At 42.3% G+C, this 6,143-nt stretch overlaps 1 protein-coding gene across 2 annotated transcripts in view; it reads right to left on the bottom strand.

Annotated features, from left to right (window-relative positions):
- Positions 1-6,143, bottom strand: part of hdac7a (histone deacetylase 7a) — a 39,550-nt gene that overhangs the window by 32,073 nt on the left and 1,334 nt on the right. The gene's annotated exons all lie outside the window — the stretch shown is intronic.

Raw genomic sequence — 6,143 nt, 5'->3', positions numbered from 1 at the left:
TATTGGCAGTTGTCAAAGAAACGAAAGTGAGAGCCATATGAAATGGAACATAGAAGGATGCATCTGTTGATATAAAAAAAAGCAATAAAGCCGTACAATTCAAAAGACAAGAAAGGTATGAGCCGCATGATTTGGTGAACAATTGGCCCCTTACTTTTTACGTTCCTGGTCTTTCTTACAGACCTGAAGATCAACCGCTTAATGAGGACTAGTTTATCACTACCAGTGATTGATTGATTGATTAATAGATAGTTTGTTGCACTTTTGTGCTTTTCTACCCCATGTATCCCATCCACAGGCTCACTCTTTCCCTAGCACAGATAGGGCACCAAACACAGGTCGTGATGAGAAAACAGCCGTCTTGATTGGATTTCTCAGCCAATTACATTTCTCCTCAGCAATGGCTCATTCAAGATAAACAACTGCCAAAAAGTGCAACAACTGCCACCAATGTTTCTTTCCTCACAGATCTGGTGACTTTGTCAAAAAAAAGCAGGTCCAAAGTTAAGAAGAAGACAACTTTGTCTTTCTTTTTTTGTGAGATAATGTTATTTGGGTGTTTGGCCTATTTGTCTGAGATGTGAGGTCAGAGTGAGGGAATGAGTGAGTGAGGGAGTGGTTTTACAGAGAAATGCCAGAGGTGCTTGAGGGACGAAGAACTGAGAAAGGCGATATGGATACATATTTTTTATTTTTTTTAAAGAAAGCAATAAAGCAAAATATCTGGATGTTTTGATGCACTGATATGTTTGACAATCTTTTGTTTATGCTGACAATCTTGTCATAATGAGGGCAATGCCTGGTTACCCATTATTCACACACCAACTTATTATATCTCTGTCATCTTTTGATCAGGACCATAATTACAACAATGTAGCAGTTGCAGACCCAAAACACAATGTGGTGTTACATTTAAAAATCAAAGGATCTGAGAAACTGTATGGACAGCACAAAGGCTTTAAAAGAAAACAGCTCTGAAACGCTATCATAAAGTCTCTATCCGATTTTCAGAAAAGGGTGGAGAACCATGGGTTGCATTCCTTCAAAAATGCACACAAGAGAGAGGGAGAGAGTGTGATAAAGAAAAAAAGGACATTCACACAGGCGGCACATACATTAACACAAGTTCACTTGCACATGCATGCACACACACTCACATACTGTAGACACACACACACACACACACACACACACACACACACACACACACTGTCCTAAGACTGTGCATGGCTGAACTTCTTCAATTTGTAGCAGAACAACCAAAACAGCTTTGGAGCACAGATAATGTCCCACATTCCTCTCTCACCACTCTGAGTATTTACGGCCAAGCCCAGGATTATGGAGAGCTAATATAAATAAAACATGTATGGACCACAAAGGAACAAAATGTATGGCAACAACACATATGTTGGATATGACCAAATCCATTCCAATCAGATAGGGTGTGATACAATATTGTGTTGGACAGACATGAAACGGTACGAGTTGTGAATAAGTAATGGCCACTTCTGCACGAGCGTGCATATTTGCTTTGAATCTTTTTTGCTGTCTTTTCGGGTCACAGAGGATTAGAGACGTTTAGAGACAAATAGGTTTTTTTGTGCTCAACCACCCACAGACCTGGGGACCTGTTTGTCTGAAACGTTTTTCCGTCCTGAGCAACGGTGTAACGACACACTCTCAATGTGCTAGGCAGTAATGAGCAATAGTGTGGCTAGATTTGTGTAGGAGTTTGGCACGGAACACTTAAAGAACAGACTACAAAAAACTACTTTTCGATTTCGACTCATTTTGGATTATGAAAACCTAGCTCCATTGACCTAAAATTACAAGTGGTGGCACTACATCACTTATCACTTAATAACTAATAAGAATGGCAGTGTCTCTCTCTCAAAGAATACAAATGCACAATGTACATATGAGTGAAAAGATGGTTGTTTACATCAAATGGAGAATCTCAGAAGGTGTGGGAGGTGGAAAGTGGTGAGAGAGAGAGGCTTTATAACAGGGTCTCCATTCTCTGGGGAATCCCCGTGAGTGGTCATGTTAGTCATACAGTCTCATTTTCTCAGCGTTTATTGTTTTTTGGCACTCGATCAGGGAATCCCAGGAGACTATTTTTACCCATTCGTGTGGTCAGCCCATTATGGCATGAAGGGCCTTTAAATTTAGTATGGTATAGGCTGTAGCAGATGTCATTCTGAGAGCCGGTAATGGATGCAAAGAGAAAAAGAATGTAAACAGGCACTAGCCAATCAGCCAGGCACATTCTGTGAATCCCAGATGACCACTGACTCAGGAGTGGATCCAGTCGGGATCTATTGGTGATCCTCTCTCCAGAGTCCAGCTGCGGTCAGTTCTGTGATGACTGGCATTTATGAAGATAGGACCTAATTTCCTTGTGAGAGCGAGTGACTTCATGCAGTGACACTCTTTGCCCACTGGGGGGATTCATTCTGTGAGCAAGTCAATTACAGTGTCTCTACCCAGCTCCTGGAGTAGGCTTGAGCTAAATGCATTATTACCTAAATGTGGTAAATGCTGCCTATCCGTTCATGAATGAAATGAAACTTTGCCTGTCTGGCTATAGTTTGCTAGCTAAAGTGACAAGTGGTAATTACAACTCCACTACTTAAGTATTTTGTAATCGGAGGTGATATTTGGAATAAGGGTTTCATCAGTCTATTCAACAATGACCATAATGAGATGTCTGACAGGCATGCGGTTCATCTGTTCACTCTAAGTAATTGATTGTGAACAGAACTAGTGTTTTCACAGTCATGACCAAAGTTTTCTAGCCTGAAACAGAGGACTTGGTGAACAAAGACAACTACATCCTGTGCTGGGCCTCTTCACTGCAGTATTTAAATGTCTCTAAAATGTAACTATTTCTTCCTCCTCCGCAAGGCCCTTAACTTTTTAGATTAGAGACAAGCAGGTGAGCATTCTCCATTCTCTCCATTCATGTTACATCATAAATGGCACTGGGGGCCTCGCCATGGCAATAGCTTCTCTAGTGGAAAGAATGAGATGATGTCATAGAGAACAGAAAATCTAGAATGTGTCCAGTGTTCCGCTCTGGTAGCTCTTTACTTTGTTAAATCTGTTGCTTATGTCCTTGAAGTAGCCTATGGCAACACTTAATGTGGACGTCAGCGGCAAAAAAGGAACCGTGACCCCTGCCATAAGAAGCACAGAGACAATACTAAATTACTTTATCCATGCATCCCAGGCGTTTCGGGCTTAAAGAGTTAGTGACACAAGAGTAATATGCTCATGGATGTGAATTGTTGTGGGCCAGAACTTGTACAGAGCTGCTACAAAATTGTATTCTAAAGCCTTGGTGTTACATAGGGTTTTGGATATTTGTATGAAGTGTGTTTTCAACAAACCAAAATGATCTATACGATTCAATTGACCTCATCAAGGCAAGATCAACTAAAGCCTCAATGAATTTAGTTCAGCTGCATGAGAACGTTTTTTTTGTCAGCTTGAGTCACAACACTCCTCTCAGGCAAAAACAAGAAGAGAAAAAGAAAAGAAAAAGACAGGGTGAAAATAACATGGTGTGGCTCTGCAGATTGACAGCTAGCCACAGCTGGAGCACTAAACCTGGGCAGAGTTTCAACCCAGGGATTTGGATTAAAGCAAACACGAACACAAGCAAGGTTTAACCCAGGGTTAAGTTGCTGTGGCACCACCCTGGGTAGAGTGCTTGCGGGAATGGACTCTCCACTGTGGAAACCTCCCCACAAAAGTATGCAAACATGATCAAATTCTGTTTGTGTTACTGTTATGTGCCATCCTTTAGACATGCTTGACCTGTGAATACCCTCGGATGGCACTATCAGATTCAACTAAGCTGAACAATAGCTGTATTGAGCTTGCCATCATATGACCTTTATTATTAACAACATCACAGAGAATGGAACCTTCCAAAATCCTGAGCTCAGTCTCCCTTAAAACTGTGTTACACTTTCGTTAAAAGTTGCAGGAATGTTGTCCGGAGCCAGCTTTGACTTTGTGAGGTGTCCTTTGCAAATTAAGCACATTGTTTCCTCTGCATGATAACATAGAACAAGGAGAGGCGAAGTCATCAAAGACATTTGCCTATTGTGTGTTCAGATACTTCCCCTATACCAAAGGGCTTGTGCCGCAGAAATTACATTTGCATTGATTGGATTTAGTTCAATATCACTTACTGTGCCTTACTGTGAAACAAAAAAACATACACATATACCCGCACATAATGTGGATAGAGCTGCTTACAATGGAACATTCCACAACTTATTATTCAATAGCGTCCACTATGAAATTATGGGGGAGCTGAAAACATTCAAATAATGTACACTTGGCTGAAAAAGCTGGGGGTGTGCAGACACGCACATATTGCTTGTCTCAGTGAGACTTAAGGACATGCAGAGATGCATGCACACGCGGGATGGTTAGGAAACATCGCCAAGATTGGTTTCAGGCTAAGTAATGGCGAAGTTTTATTTAAGCATAGTGCGAAAAGGCCAGGCCAGGATGCGAACACTGTGTTGGAACCTCCAGCTCAGGTCAGAGGGAGGCCAAGAGAGGAACTCATCACTGTAATTAGCGTTAGCCACCCAAACACCAGCGCTAAAAACAGCAGGGACGGCTTCGTTGTACACAGATTGGGTCAGAGCAAGATTTCAAATTACATGTTAGTTCACGATAAATCTCGCTGAGAAGTGTATTTATAGCCCACGAGGGAACGAGAGAAGAGAGGGAGCACAGAGGAAGACGACCAAGACTGAGCTCAAGAGTAACGGAGGAAAAAATAGCATCTGTGAGAAAGTATGAAACTCCCAAAAAAGGCCTAAAAAAGCAAGATGGGGTTCTTTCTCTCTCCGTTCCCACCAGGCATTGTCTGTGACGAAATGACAGCAGTCGACCCCTCCGATGCAGTCTGCACAAATGTCTTGGATACACATTCATGTTTTCAAATAATCTCCAGTTATTATTGTCCTGCAACAATCTCACCACTTTTGTTGAAACTATTCGGCTTAAATAGCTGTTGTAAATCTCTGTTATGGTGCTGTGGCTTTAGCCAGGAAGTCCTGGTACATAATTCTCCACATTTCACAGTTACTCATTGCAATGTACCCCAGTGAAAAAAAGAAAAAAAGCATTGGGAAAAGTGACTTATTACCAAAACAAAACAGTCGTTTAGGAAAAGCCCCTATTTCCGTCACATTTTGGTATGTTATTCACCCCCCCCCCCCCCCCCCAAGCCCCCCTGATGTAGCTCATGACTGACTCTCTCTCTCGCTCTCTCACTCTGTCTCTCTCTCCACTCCTCTCTATCTCTCTCTCTATCTCTCTCTCTCTCTCTCTCTCTCTCTCTCTCTCTCTCTGTCTCTCTCTCCTCTCCTCTCTCTCTCTCTCTCTCCCTCTCTATCTCTCTCTGTTTCTCTCTCTCTCTCTGTCTGTCTCTATGTCTCTCGCTCACAAAGCTTTGGTCTGCTTGTTTGTGTTCCCTGGGCCAGACGGGCCACTCCTGCTGAGTGACTGACTTTCCGAGATCACAGGGGTGGTGGATATGTTTCTCATTTTCTCCTCTCTCTTTCTTTCTTTCTCTCTCTCTCTCTTTCTCTCTCTCTCTCTCTCTCTCTCTTTCTCTTTCTTTCTCCCTTTCACTTCCTTTCACTCTCTGAGTCCAACTCACGAGTCACACACCGGCACAAAATAAAAATAAAAAATGGGGGCAAATCCAAAACAAACTCATAAAGAACTCCTTCAGTCTTAAGAAAGTCTCATGCAACACTCCTGAATTCTGTACAATTGTCCTTTGTAACGCTTGCAGAGTTCCCTGTGTGAGATTTTGTCTTTTTCAGAGTGACAATAACAAGCGCAGAAGAGCAGGCATGCATCCAATCAAATCAGATGGTACTGTACGAGACTTTAATAACACAAAGCCCTCACAACTGGTTACACAATGGCCAACGTATTTCACAAACATACCAACCTCCCATCCCACCCACTCCTCTGAGAAAATACATGCTGGGTTAGCCTAGCCTATCATCGCTCTCAGGTTTTTTTCCGCACAGAAATTGCTCACTGAGGCATAGCGAGCTCCATAAAACATCTGAAATAAAAACAAGAGAGGGCAAGTGATT

This window comes from Sprattus sprattus (genome assembly GCF_963457725.1).
Source record: "Sprattus sprattus genome assembly, chromosome: 10".
Classification (NCBI taxonomy): domain Eukaryota; kingdom Metazoa; phylum Chordata; class Actinopteri; order Clupeiformes; family Clupeidae; genus Sprattus; species Sprattus sprattus.
This window is presented reverse-complemented; position numbering and strand designations above follow the sequence as displayed.